The 15,638-nt window shown below is 41.7% G+C and overlaps 1 protein-coding gene across 1 annotated transcript in view; it reads right to left on the reverse strand.

Annotated features, from left to right (window-relative positions):
- SMPX (small muscle protein X-linked) overlaps positions 1-15,638 on the reverse strand; it is a 75,755-nt gene that overhangs the window by 14,462 nt on the left and 45,655 nt on the right. The gene's annotated exons all lie outside the window — the stretch shown is intronic.

Genomic DNA, 15,638 nt, shown 5'->3' on the forward strand with positions numbered 1-15,638 from the left:
AACAGCGTGTTTAATTTCCTATTCTAATAATTATAAGAAGAAATTCTATTCTGATATCCACATTGAAAGTAAGCTCAGAGTATTATTGATTGCAACCTGGAACAATAGTTGCAATCTATAAAGTAATGATGGGGTCTCCACTAGGAGGCGCTATGCTATTCTACCAGTTACATTATATTATTGTTTTAATAATTCTGTTGTATACTAGTTTTTATTTTTCAGATCTGTGGTCCTCATGTCTTAAGGACACTTCAGTTTTATTTTCTTTTTCACAAATTTTTATAGAATTCTGAACCTTAAAATTTTTACTGACAGAGGTTGCTACATATAAAGCAATCCCTCCCAAGCCTTTTCTTGCAAATCCAAATTGATTTTATTAAATTGAATGATAGAATTGATTCTCCAAGGTTAAGACAGTAAGAATTTCACTTTAATCCTTACCTTAATAAATTTTTGCTGTATGCCAGTTTTTAATATTTTCCAGATTTACAGCCTTCCTGCCATGAGAGTTGTGAAGATGAACACTTTGCAGTTTATTTTAACATTTTTCTAACACCTTTTGACTTTTGATTCTTGATCTAATTTTGTTTTTGATAACTTTTTGATAAGATTTTTAGCTTAAATTATGTGTTATCTGTTGCCTGTCTTGATGTCAAGAAGACTATGAATGAATATTTGCAGGATGGATGAATATGTGTCAGTTTTGTGTAAATGAATATTTGCAGGATGAATGAATATGAATATATGTCAGTCTTGTGTAACATATGTTTAATATAATGTCTGATATACTAGTCATTTGTGCTTCAGCCTACTACAATTGACTTTTCCTTTAAACAATTAATTTACATTTATGCAATTTACTGAATGAAAATTGATCACTGCATAAAAACTTTCTTGATAATGGGGTTACCCTCTGTTCTGAAAACTAATAATGGCTCTATTTACTGCAGCCATTCCTTTGCATGAATTTTGTCAATAATTGAACATTAAATACTTATTTGGCATCCCCTACAACACCACAGGGCAAGCCATTGTGGAGAGAGCCAATCATACCCTTAAGAGCTCTTGAAAACAAAAACAAAAAGGAGGGAATGCCCCTGGATTTTCCCCCTGAACAAAGTAGGATTTTCCCCCTGAACAAAGTATTGTTTACTTTAAATCATCTAAACATATCAGGTTCACATAAGAACACAGCCATGAGTAATCATTATGGGACTAGGGTTAGTCACCCACAGCCATCAGTTTTGTATAGAATATTTAATGTCTGGTACGGTCCCGTTCCCTTAAAATGGGGAACGAGGATATGTTTCTCTGCTTGCTTCCACAGGTATCAAGCCGTGGAAAGATGGAAAGGTGTCCAGGTCTACAGGACCCGATCCCCAACTTCTCCCTGAGCCTCCACAGCCCTCAGAAGGACAGAGACCGGACTCCTTGCAAAAAGCAGCACCACATGACCTGGGGACAGATCAAGGCCCTATCCAACCAATCTGCACAACTCTTAGAACAGCAAGGCCTTGAGAAAACTCCAGAGAACTTATTAGCCGCTTTTTCTTGCCTGAATGCCAACTCATTAACAATTGTGTTCTGCACCCTCCTCCTTTGCCTTATTTCTCCAGCTATGGCGAATTCAGAACAAGGACTCCGACAGGACAACATGTACATCCTCGATGCACAGAACCTTTCACACCTGTTGAATCGAACAGACTGTTGGATCTGCACACACATGCCAACCCATGCCTGCGGAGAACTACTGATGCATGCTGTACCATTTAACCTTACAGTGTGGACTGATTATCCTTTACAGAGAGGTGTTTTCATTAACTCTCCAGTTAATAATACCATACTACACATTGGTAGCCGTATTCAAGAGACTGCCGCTCTTTGTTGGGACTATGATACAGGGGATGGGAAGGGGATTCAGGTGGGAAATGTCCATATTGTAACCGAACCTTTGTATTAATCACTGAACACTTACATAATTATACCACATATATGTGCAATTGGCAGATTTCAGGATGTGCAGTGGGAGACCCAAGCAGGTGCAGAAAGTATAGAGGGGACGAGGGATTTACCCTTTGTAGTTATATAGCCCAAATGATAACCAATGACATGTCCACTAATCTGTTAGGAAACATATGGATGTTATGTGGGCGTAGAGCATATATGCACATTCCCCCCAGATGGAGAGGCAGATGCACTCTAGGCTACATCCTCCCCTCATACTATGCAGTCAAAAATTTACCCAAAGCAAGGCTCCGTAACAAAGGGGAGGCGATAAATAATCCCATAGAAAAGTATACAGAAACTCAGATAGCTAGAAGCCTGTTTCCCCCAATGGGGACAGATATGAATTACAGAGACTTACACATCCTAGCTAACTGGACTACTGCCCTATTTAATCAGACAGTCCATGCATTAAAAACTACTCACAACAGAAGTCTCTCAGATTAGAGAAGTCGCATACTTGGACACTATTTTAGCCTTAAAGGGTGGTGTTTGTGCATTAATTGGATCTCATTGCTGTGTGTACATATCAGACTATAAAGCAAACCTCACACATACCATAGAGCAGATAGAAACCATGGTTGCTGATGCACCACTTTCAGGCAGAATACCAACTTCTCCATGGGATTGGCTATGGTCCTGACTCCCTGATATTTCTGGTCTCAAAAGGGTGATTTCTATTATAATGACCATAATTGTCTTAATTATCTGCCTGTGATGCTGTATTCAGTGCATACCCAACCCTCATATCCATATTGAAACCTTGCTCTCAGCCCGGATACAAAGATGTCTTGTAAGATGCCTAATAGGGAATCCTGAGCCCTGCAGCGTTGGCTCACCACGCTGCACCAGCTCTGGGTGATATGGAGATTCAGGAGCTCATCGGCAGCTGGCACACCACGCCGAACCAGCTTTCTTCCCTCCATAATCCCCCTTTTCCTATTTCCAGCCCATACCAAGACATAACAGAATTCCGTAAGGGTCTAAAGCTTTATTGAGCTGCCTAAACAAAAACAGAAAGGGTGAGATGTGAGAAATATGCGCTTGCCAGCAAGCCATTTCATCAGGGTTTAAACACTATCTTCCCTTCTCCCTGACATTTGCCTGAATAAAAGCATCACTTGTGCTTAAGTCTCTGCCTGGGAAAGGATACCTGACTATTCATGTATTTCTCTGGCTTGTGCTTGGCCCTGAATTCCTGGGGGAGGGGCTGGGTGTTCCCTAGTCAGAGGCAGGACAAAGTCAGGAGGTATAGAATTCAGCAGCCAATGAAATGATCCGTGCACACCCCCTGAGCCAAGCCAATAGTGTAGAGACTCGTCTGTTGCTATGGGGAAAGTAGCCAATCATGTAATGACACATCATCTGCCTTTGTATGAATGTACAATAAAAGAGGGCGCTGAGGTGTGCTCAAGTCCTTTTTACCTGCCTGCCATGAAAGCTGTCTGAGATGCCTCTTCATTACTGCTACACACTGGCAACCAGCCAAGAGTACTAAGTAAAGTTTCTTGCTACCTGTTTTATCTAACACTAGTCTTGCTGTGATGTTTTGTATGAGTTATAATTTAAAGGATTTCTTTTTTTTTTTTGTAGACCCACTGCAGTAATCTAAATTAGATAAGAGTAAAGCCTGAATCACAATCCTTAACTATGCCAGATCCAAGTAAGGATGGAGTTGACAAATCAAGCAGAGCTATATAAAAGCTTCACTTAACAACTTCTGCTATTTGCCTCTCAAAAGGACAATCTTGAATCCAGTAGAACTCGTATGGGGGTCTATTTTCAGCTCGGCTAGTTAGCCAGATAAGCATATCTAGCTAAAATTATCCATCTAAATGGCTTTTGAATATGGACCTCTATGTTCTTAATTTGAATCTTAGGGAGAACTTTTTTTCTCTTCAATTATTGGAAAGATCTCTCATTTTGGGGGGAGCTCCATTACCAAGTCACCTGATCTCTCTTACTCCCATTTGTTAAACATCCAGCCACCAGAGGTAAAGTATGAGTGCCTTTAAGATGTCATTCTTTCTCCAAATCACTTTTATTGTCTTCCTCTTTGGTTCTCTACCGTCTTGGACAGATGAGCACTGATTTTGCTATATTTAATCCAACACCCAGCAGTTTCTCCTCCCCCCCCCCCCCCATGTCTTACCACCAAGCTAAATAATGATCTAAACAGCAAAAATAGTAAGACTGTTAACCCAAACATCTGGTTGCTTAGGTCCTGTGACCTCCCTGAACAGTGTCAGCGAACCACCAACCTATCAGCATTGACCTAGTTGATTTTTGATGAGCTGTAGCCCATTAGCTCCAATTTAGCTACACCATGTCTTGCCATCTTAAGATGTACTTCCTTTTTCTGCATTTTGTTTCTTCTTATTACCTTACTGGACAAACCCTGGTTGCCAGCAACCTGCCAGACTGATCTGGTTGGGGAAAAGAGAGCCCAAAATAAGACCAAACGATCTAAGTTAAGAAGCAGCGACACAGCTACTTTAAGCAAACTCAGTTGTACTGCTGCTTTCTGATGGAAGACAGAATGTGTTGCCTTTAAACAGTATGGGGAAGGAGGAGGAGAGTGTGGAGCAGTGATTCTCAACCGGTGTGTTGCAACACACCAGTGTGTCGCCAAGCACCGACAGGTGTGTCGAGGCTCCCGGTGTCCCACTGCCCCAGTTGTGCTTCTCTGCTCCCTTCTTCCTGCCCCTGCAGGCCAATGGGAAACCTCCTCCCTTCTTCCTGCTAATGGAAGTAGGAAGAAGGAAGGAAGCCTCTGATTGGTCAGTGGGGCAGGAAGAAAGGGGCATACAGATAAGGCGCTTGCATATGTGCTCTATGGGCCAGGCCTCCCGGTCCTTCCACCTGGGTTTGAAGTGCTCCTCGGGAGGGTCATTAAAGTGTGCTTCTCTTTCTCTCCCTCTCTGTGCGCAGATGTAGAGGGCCTACCAGAAATAACCCACCATCTTCCAGAACAAAAAGTGCATGCTGCTGGGCAAGGGTGACAAGGAGAAGCTGCCACATTACTACAAGAACATTGGCTTGGGCTTCAGAAAAGTTTGTCATGGAAGATGGTGGAGAAGCCAGCGCAGGGTGGCCATTAGAGCTTGGCCAGTTTTGTGTGGCACATGGACCCGGAGAGCGAGTGACTGAGCCCGGAGCAGTGCCAATTCATGTAGCAGGCGGAGACAGTACAGCGTAGTGTGGTGTGGAGGCTGTGGGGCTGGAACGTGCTGTCAGGCCTGACAATCAGAGCAATGGTACTGGGCATCTATGGTTACATCTTTTATTCCATATCCCAGGAAAAGTTCTTAGATGAATTGGAAGAGGAAGCAAAAGTTGTCTACACTGTGGTTCGTAAAATTTCTGCAAACAGAAACTGATATGAAAGGCGTCAGTGGTACTTAAGAGACTAGGGTGGAAAAATGTGCTGCCCTGAATGTCAGCCAACCTTGAGTTACTGATTCCCTCCCCTTAAGAACAATTGGCCTCTCAAAAGGACTGTGGGTGTGCCTTCATCGGCTTATTCTTATTATGAAAATTATGTTCTCTCTCAAATTGTCTTCATGTATCTCTCACAAATCAGTCAGATTCATTTCTTGGATTATTGGTGTTCCTTCTCATTGCATTTAGACTTACACTGATACGGTGTCTTGTATACCCAAATGAATGCAAAAAAGCAAGGACCCCCCACCTCGTGAGGCCATTGACAGCACCTACATTGATAAGAAATGCCTGTTCACCGGTAATGTGTCCATCCGAGGTCACATCCTTTCGGGTGTGGTGACCAAGATGAGGATGCAGAGAACTATTGTCATCCGCAGATCTACATTATATCTGCAAGCACAACCGCTTTGAGAAGTGCCACAGGAACATGTCTGTGAACCTTTCCCCCTGTTTCAGAGTTTTATTTATTTAAAAGTTTTTATATACTACAAAAATGGGGCAGTAATCTGTCCGTCTAAGCAGTTTACAGAGGTCACATACATAATAAAAACATAAATGATAAAGACATTACAATCAAATTAAAATACTTTAGTATACAACAACAAATAAAAGTGAAACTTATGTAATCTGAGTATATTAATTTGCTATCTTGTAAGCTGATGTGAAGAGATGGGTTTTTAATAATTTTTTTAATTCTTTTGTATCTGAAGTTAGACGAATCCCTTCAGGGATGGAATTCCACAGAGTTGGGCCTGCAACTGAGAAAGCTTGTTTACATATAAGGTCCAGGTATGCAAGTTTTATTGAGGACACTTCAAGAATACATTTATCCATTGAACGGAGCTGCCGAGTTGGTTTATAGATTCTTAGTAGAGTGCAGAGCCATATAGATGTAGGATTATAGATTAAGTTGTGGATTATGGTGAGAATTTTATAAGACACTCGATAAGAAATTGGTAACCAATGAAGATGTTGTAGAGTTGGGGTAATATGGTCCCTGTGAGAAATATTGTACAAAAGACGAGCTGTGGTATTTTGAATAAATTGGAGTGGATGAGTAGTGGATGTTGGTAATCCTAGGTATAGGGAATTACAGTAATCTAAACTCGGTAGGATGAGTGCTTGTGTTACAGATCGAAAGTCTGTTAGGAACAGTAAAGGTTTAAGTTTTTTCAACATTTGAAGTTTGTAAAATTATTTTTTAACTATTGTTGATATGTTATTGGAAATGGATAGTCTAGAGTCAATGATTGTGCCTAAATTTTTGGCATGAGGTTTTATTGCTAGTATTTGTCCTTCAAAAATGAAATCCTTCAGTGGCTGGTAGATCGAATCAGGGACTGTAGAAAGGTAAATTAGTTCTGTTTTTGACGTGTTTAATTTTAATCTATTGTGAGATAACCAGATTTTTATGGTAGATAAGTATAATTGCAAGAGTGAAAAAGTCTTTTTCCAGGAGTCAGTGAATGGGATTATGAACTGTATGTTATTGGCATAGATTTTAAATGACAAGTCAAGTCCAGGTAGAAGGTGGCATAATGACAAGAGATAAATATTAAAAAGAATCACAGAAAGTGAAGATCTTGCGGGACACCAGAGTTTGTAATATACCAATCAGATTTTGTAGATCCTAGTGTTATTCTTTGTGGGTGTTCTGTGATAAAGGAAGTGAACCATTGTAATACCTATTTGTTTGAGGTTTTGCAGTAGTATATCATGATTTAAGGTATTAAAGGCTGCCAAGATGTCAAGTAGAACCATAATGTCCAAATTGGCAGTATCGTCACAGTTGGCGAATGCCATCTCCTGAGCAAAACAATTTGTTTCAATGTCCTGAAGGTGACCAAAGCTGCTAGCAGCAAGAAACAGTTCCAGAAGTTCTAAAGAGAAGAGGATGCATTTTCCAGCCTAAATAAATGCAATATAACTCCCCACCCCCCAAAAAAAATCCCATGGCCCACAGTGTGTGTGTGAGAGAGACAGACTGGTCAGGAAGGAGACTGGTGTATATGAGGAAGACAGACTGGTCAGGGAGGTTACTGGTGTGTGTGAGACAGACTGTGTTGTGTGTGACTGGTTGTGGACCCTAATGAAGAGGACCGTGAGGATAGAGCTTCAGCAGCCACTGCTGCTTCTGGTGTGTACTTTTGGCCTGCAAGGGAATGGAGTAGGAGAGTTGCTGGAGAGGGTAAGTAAAGGTAGTTTTTTAAGTTTATTTTTCTTGATTTACTACCATTTTAATTATTGGGTTTAATGTGATGTCTGCTGTTTTGAAATATTTTATTGGTATTTGGACAATTTTTAATAAATTTTATGAGTTTTTAATTGTTGGATGTTATTCTGTTTATCATCTGTTTTGTAACATTTATCAGTATAGCTTTACAATTATTTCTGTGTGGGAATCTATAGCATCTTGGCTTATTCTATTTTTCTAAAAGGAGGTGTAATAGTGTTTAGGGCCTGGTTTAATATTTGTAGGGTTACCTTTTCATAGTTAGTGTTGTTACTGTTTGAGTCTGTTCCATAATACAGGTGTAACTTTGTGCAGATTAGTTTGTGTGCATTATTGCAGATTCTGGGACTATGTTAAGTGACATATTTCTCTTTCCATTTCTCCAGGTTTGCACTGCATGCAGACTGGCTTTTTTGGGTTTCCATTGCAGTTTGTTGCCATATTTATAATTTGTGATCTTTCTGTACTTGAAGATCAGTTTTGTGTGTGTGCCCGAGGTGAGGTATTTTACTAGCATGTAGGCATTTGTATCAGTCTTATTTGTTATGTTTTCTCAATAGGACATGCATTAGTGGTAAACTGCTGTCTTATCATAAGAAGGACTATTGCTCCTGTAGTAGAGGGAGATTGTTTTGCTTTATTCTGAGATGTCACTAGAACATCTTTTTTGTATGGTGAATTATACAGGTATTGTCCTAGTTCTGCTCTGCACCCATTGTTGGGGGTTGAGGGGGTTCTGTGGATACAGAGTAAATGTTTACATTTAGCCCTGTGACAATCACATCTTCAGGGTGTCATGCATGTGAGAACCATCTATCAGGTGTGTCCCAGCTGAAAAAAGATTGAGAACCACTGGTGTAGTGGGATCAGAAGCAAGAGTCACTAATTCTGTAATAGAGCCGCCCCTGCTGTTCATTACACTATCATGAGGCAGCCGCTTCAGGTGGCAGAATTTAGAAGCGGCAAAAAAGTGCCCTTCAAAACACATCTGCCTCACCCTGCCTCCAGAGTTAAACATTGGCTCGGGCAGGAACAAACCAAACCCCTGCCCTATCCACTCAGTAGCCACATACGTTCCTAACCCCAGGCAGCAGGAGTCGCGTTCATCCCAATGTCATCTACTGCTGCTGCGAGACTGGCTGCCAGTAGCAGGGGATAATGTCGGGATAAACTCAACTCCTGCTGCCACCATTCAGGCTGGCAGGGCCGAAGAAGGGAGCTGTGGGCTGCTGCCGCCGAAGAAGAGCGTCAAGGGCCGCCGCCAGAGCTCAGGCCGATGGTGCAGAAGAAGGAAGCCATGGACTGCCAGTGGGGCAGAAGAAGGAAGCCACAGGCTGCTGCTGGAGCTTAGGCTGGCAGGGCCAAAGTAAAAGGAGGGGCACAATTATGTGTGTGAGATCTGCTTCTGTATGTGTTGTGTGACAGAGGAGGAGGGTGCTTCTGTCCATGTGTATGTGAGGAGGAGGGTGCTTCTGTCCATGTGTATGTGAGGAGGAGGGTGCTTCTGTCTGTGTGTATGTGTGTGTGAGAGGAGGAGGGTGCTTCTGTCTGTGTGTATGTGTATGTGAGAGGAGGAGGGAGGAAGGAGAACACTTGTGCACCTACCTTTCTCCTGCTAATCGATGACAATTTAGGGAGACTTTAAGATGACTGGAAATCAAACATTCCCGGGTATGGAGAGCACAGCATATTTTAAATATCCTTGTTAGTTTTAATTATTGGATGCGATGTATCTACTGTTTTTAAATATTTCATTAGTGTTGGGTAATATTGTAATCATTTTTAATCATGTTTTTAATTGGCTGAATTTATCAGCAATTTGACATTCTTTTTATTGGTATGTTTAATGTTTTATATTTCTTGATTGTGTTTGCATTGCTTACAGAATTTGACTTCTTGTGATATCCAGTTCAGTTTTTGTCTGCACGCTTCAATATATATTTTATGATCTCTTTATTCTGTATTTGGTGAGAGTCTGTCTGTGTTCTGCTTGTGAGACTGAGGCTTTAGGTATTTTGCTAGCATGTAGTATGTATAGGGATTTACAACAACCTGGCTTTAATCTGTTTTCCTAATAGAAAGTGTATTGGTATTTAGGACCTAATGTAATATTTGCAGTATGTTTTTTTCATAGGTTGAGTGCTGGCAATTATGATATGGAAGGTTTACTATTTTGAAATTGTAGTTCAGTTTATTCCTGGCTTTCTGTTGGCCAAGTCTACACCCAGTGCACTTTACCATAGGCCTAACACCATATCGGATCCAGTAAACCGCCTTGATTACTATGAGAAAGGTAATTTATTAAGTCTATGAAACTATTATTATTGAAAGTGTGTTTTTTTGCAGTTTATACCTATAAAACATAAGAACAAAAGAAATTGTCATGTTGGGTCAGACCAAGGGTCCATCAAGCCCAGCATCCTGTTTCCAACAGGGGCTAAACCAGGCCTCAAGAACCTGGCAAGTACCCAAACACTAAGAAGATCCCATGCTACTGTTGCCAGTAATAGCAGAGGCCATTCCCTAAGTCAACTTGATTAATAGCAGTTAATGAACTTCTCCTCTAAGAACTTATCCAAACCTTTTTTAAAGCCAGCTACACTCACTGCACTAACCACATCCTCTGGCAATAAATTCCAGAGCGTAATTGTGCGTTGAGTGAAAAAGAATTTTCTCCAATTCCTCTTAAATGTGCTACTTGTTAACTTCATGGAGTGCCCCCTAGTCCTTCTATTATCCAAAAGTGTAAATATTTATTTTTATTTATTTATTTAAAATCTTTTCTATACCGTCGCTAAGTTATATACCATCGCAGCGGTTTACATGTAGGCACATATTTAATGTAGGTAAAAGTGTACTATAGTACATTCTAACAGGTGCCGTCAAATAACCGATTCACATCTACTCGTTCAAGACCTCTCATGATTTTAAAGACCTCTATCATATTGTCCCTCAGCCATCTCTTCTCCAAGCTGAACAGCCCTAACCTCTTCAGCTTTCCTCATAGGGGAGCTGTTCCATCCCTTTTGTCATTTTGATCGCCCTTCTCTGTACCTTCTCCATCGTAACTATATCTTTTTTGAGATGCAGTGACCAGAATTGTACACAGTATTCAAGGTGCGGTCTCACCATGGAGCAATACAGAGGCATTATGACATTTTCCATTTTATTCACCATTCCCTTCCTAATAATTTCTAACATTCTGTTTGCTTTTTTGACTGCTGCAGCACACTGAGCCAACAATTTCAAAGTATTATCCATTATGATGCCTAGATCTTTTTCCTGGGTGGTAGCTCCTAATATGGAACCTAACATCGTGTAATTACAGCAAGGGTTATTTTTCCCTATATGCAACAACTTGCACTTGTCCATATTAAATTTCATCTGCCATTTGGATGCCCAATCTTCCAGTCTCACAAGGTTCTCCTGCAATGTATCACAATCCTCTTGTGATTTAACTACTCTGAATAATTTTGTATCATCTGCAAATTTGATAACCTCACTCGTTGTATTCCTTTCCAGATCATTTATAAATATATTGAAAAGCACCAGTCCAAGTACAGATCCCTGAGGCACTCCACTGTTTACCATTTTCCACTGAGAAAATTGACCATTTAATCCTACTCTCTGTTTCCTGTCTTTTAACCAGTTTGTAATCCACAAACGGACATCGCCTCCTATCCTATGACTTTTTAGTTTTCTTAGAAGCCTCTCATGAGGGACTTCGTCAAATGCCTTCTGAAAATCCAAATACACTACATCTACCAGTTCACCTTTATCCGCATGTTTATTAACCCCTTCAAAAAAATGAAACAGATTTGTGAGGCAAGATTTCCCTTGGGTAAATCCATGTTAACTGTGTTTCATTAAACCATGTCTTTCTATTTGCTCTTTCATTTTGATCTTTAGAATAGTTTCCACTATTTTTCCCAGCACTGAAGTCAGGCTCACTGGTCTATAGTTTCCTGGATCACCCCTGGAGCCCTTTTTAAATATTGGGATTATATTGGCCACCCTCTAGTCTTCAGGTACAATGGATGATTTTAATGATAGGTTACAAATTTTAACTAAAAGATCTGAAATTACATTTTTTAGTTCCTTCAGAACCCTAGGATGTATACCATATCCGGTCCAGGTGATTTGTTACTCTTTAGTTTGTCAATCTGGCCTACTACATCTTCCAGGTGCACAGTGATTTGGTTCAGTTCATCTGAATCATCACCTTTGAAAACCATCTCCAGAACTGGTGTCTCCACAACATCCTCATTAGTAAACACAGAAGCAGAGAATTCATTTAGTCTTTCTGCCCTAAGAGACCCTTTAACCCCTCGGTCATCTAACGGTCCAACCGACTCCCTCACAGGTTTCTTGCTTTGGATATATTTTTTAAAGTTTTTATTATGAGTTTTTGCCTTTATGGCCAACTTCATTTCAAATTCTCTCTTTGCCTGTCTTATCAGTGTTTTACATTTAACTTGACAATGCTTATGCTTTTTCTTATTTTCTTTAGATGGATCCTTTTTCCAATTTTTGACAGATTTATTTTGGCTAAAATAGCCTCTTTCATCTCACCTTTTAACCATGCCAGTAATCGTTTTGCCTTCCTTTCACCTTTCTTAATGCATGGAATACATCTGGACTGTGCCTCTAGGAATGTATTTTTAAACAATGTCCATGCCTGTTGAACACTTTTTTATCCTTTGCAGCTGCACCTTTCAATTTTTTTCTATTTTCCTCATTTTATCAAAGTTTCCCTTTTGAAAATTTAGTGTTAGAGTTGTAGATTTACTTATTGTCCCCCTTCCAGTTATTAGTTTAAATTTGATCATGTTATGATCACTATTGCCAAGTGGCCCCACCACCATTACCTCTCTCACCAAATCATATATATATATATGTTGTTTTAAGTGATATTTTTACTTCAGAAGATTGTACTTTGAATGTCTATTTTCCATATGCAATCTGTTATGCTCAGGCTTGTGAACCCTTGGGCCGACGGGAGGATGGAATACCTTTAGGAGGAAGATCCATAGGTTCTCCCGTTGGGTGGAGAGGCAGGAACAGAAGACGTGACCAGCTGACCCTCTGCACTGGAGACTGAGGAGACTGTGGAGGCAGGCAAAGAGTCGTGACATCGAGGAAAGCAACTGTGTCTTTGCCCGTAGAAGCCCGCGGTCCCCCCCAGGAGGAGCCTGTAGGGACCCGGACTGCTGGGACTTAGGTGGACCTTTGAGAGGTCAAGGAGTCGAGCGTTCGGTGCAAGGGCTGACTGGAGCTTCACCCCTGGAAGCCCGCGGTCCCCCCGGGAGGAGCCCGTAGGGACCCGGGCCGCTGGGACTTAGGTGGGCCCTTGGAGACGATGGTCAAGAGGAAGTCCAAGGTCAAGTGCCAGAGGGTCGTCGCTTACCAGTCCAAGATCACACACCAGGAATCACTGCTAGCCAATCCGAAGTCAGGAACCAGGAACACCAAGACAAGACAGGAACAAGGATCCAAAGTAGAAGAACTCACCGAAGCAAGCAGACCTGACTAACCCAAAAGTTGCCAAGTCAAGGAATGAGCAGAGGAAGCCTCCTTTTATACTTCCTCTGCTCTGGATCATTGGAAGCAGCTGTGGGTAATTAAAGGGCTTAGGTCCCTTTAATTCTAATGAGGAGGCGCGGCCTCGCACCTAAGATGGCGGCGGCCATCTTGAATTCCCGACCCACGGGGGAAGCTGCCCGACACCGAGAGGAGGGAGCAGAGACGGCTCCCAAGCCCGGGAACCCCCGCGGATGCCTACACCAGCGCGCGGAGGCTCAGTCCAGCACTGGCGATACCCCCGACGCTGCCGCGGTGGCCTGCCGGGCCAGTCAGGTAGGGGGACGCGGTCGCAGACGGCCGCGACCGCGGAACACACACAATCTGCCTTTTTAGGTTGGGGAAGTTAATACATTTTAAAATGGAAAAGAATGTATAAGTTTTAATTATGTAGGGAGGGGAGGGAAGGGGTAATGAAAGGCTGTAAATTTTGTATCAGCCCTAAGAGAGAGTGTATCACACACTCAGACTCCCACCATTCACCAACCTCTCACACCCCCAGGGGACAGATCCTGGAGAAGGGTGGGAGACAGGAAATAGGGAATGGAGGAGTCCTAGTTCTAGACCCAGGGGGTGGGGCAGCCAAAGCTCACCCCACCCCATTATACATTTCTCCGGCTCCCCCTACTGTAGATGCCGAAGACTGTGACCAAATAAATAACAGGCCCAAAAACTAAAACTGCATGGTTAGAGCATTGGGCTGCAAACAAGGGAAGCCAGGGCTCAAATCCTATTGCCATTCCTTGTGACCTTGGGCAAGTCATTGCCTTCCCCCTGCCCTGGCCCTCTGTGATTTCACCTGCACCGGGCCATGGTGGGGGTGTGTGGGGTGTGTGTGGGGTGTGTGGGGGGTGCTATTTCATCCTTTGCCTCAAGCAGCAGATTGCCTTGAGCCATCCCTGATAGACATGTTGAGGTCCATTTTCAACTGCTATGCAGTTCAGCCAGTTAGCCAGATAAACAAGGTTTGCTGAAGAGGGATGAATGATGGGGGAGCATCTAAGATAAACATATCTAGCTAACCAGCAGGGTATATTCAGCGGCACAGTTATGCCACTGAATATATCCGGCTATCTTAAAGTTAGCTGGGTATATCTAACCAGATAACTCTGCTCCTCCTGGAAATGCCTCCTGCCTGCCTCTGGCCGGTCCCCGATTTATGTGGCTATGTAGGGCGATGAATTTTGCTGTTTTGCCATTTAGACGGATAACTTTTCAGAGATCCATCTAAATGGCTTTTGAATATCAACCTCTTCAATTATTAGTCACAGGTTTTGTTTTCCACATCTTTTCCCGCACAGAAGATTTGCTGAAGAGGGAAGAATGATGGGGGAGTATCTAAAAAAACAAGTTTGAGATCCCTGCTGAAGAATGCTGAGACACTGCAGCTTGAATTCCTTGATAAAGCAGAAGGGTTTGTCAGACGTGCTGGAGCTGAAGTGATCACGACTCGCTCCTCAGGCTTCACTGAGAATTAATATCTTGGGTGAGCTAAAGAATGGAATGCTGGTACTGCTCCAGGAGCAAACAGTTCACCATGTGTACAGATTAAGCTGCCTTCACTACTATTGTGCTACAGCCAATACATTCAGCTCCAAAGGTCCTTGTAATCTATTACAAAACAAAAATCTGTATTATCTCTATCATTGTTTCTGTCGTTTTAGCTTGTGTTAAAATATGTCAGTGTCTGCTATCTGCAAAAGCCTGCACATGAGAAAAAAATAGGGCCAAAAATGAAACAAAATAAATAGAAAATGAAAGAAAAATAAGTGACAATTTTTTTTCTCCCATACAGTCAGAATCCTAGCGAGGAAACTGCTGTGCCAAAAGCAAATCAAGCAAAAACTGAGGATTTTTTTCTTTGTGAACCAGGAAGGAAAAATATCATTTTTCACATTTCATAGTTTGCTCTAAACTCTTAGGAGCAAAGCAGATCGTTAGGAACTCAGGGTATGGAAAGATTTTGCATTCGGTGCCAAGGTGCAAGTTGTCTGGGGGGGGGTGGGGGGGGGAGGTGCGGGAGGAGTGAACAATGTGATATCTTGCAAAATATATACAGTACATAAAACCGAAAATGTACTTTTGGCATATTTTAATTCAAGTATCAGGAAGGATGATTTTAGTTATGAAGCAGGAAGATTTATGTAATACTTCAGGATGGCACTAACACATCGATAATCCATTTTACATGTATGCTGAAGTCTTAAATACATCTTCCTGCTTCATAACAAAAACAAGTGTACTTTATAAATTATTGACCATCCTGCTTGATACTGGGATTTCCCGTGTTTGGTTTGGTCCTCCACATATCGGATGTGCTGTATATTATAATTCAATAAATTGCATATCCATTAAGTCTGAAAACACTCCTAAGCTT

The sequence above is a fragment of the Rhinatrema bivittatum genome, chromosome 5 (assembly GCF_901001135.1).
Source record: "Rhinatrema bivittatum chromosome 5, aRhiBiv1.1, whole genome shotgun sequence".
Taxonomy (NCBI): domain Eukaryota; kingdom Metazoa; phylum Chordata; class Amphibia; order Gymnophiona; family Rhinatrematidae; genus Rhinatrema; species Rhinatrema bivittatum.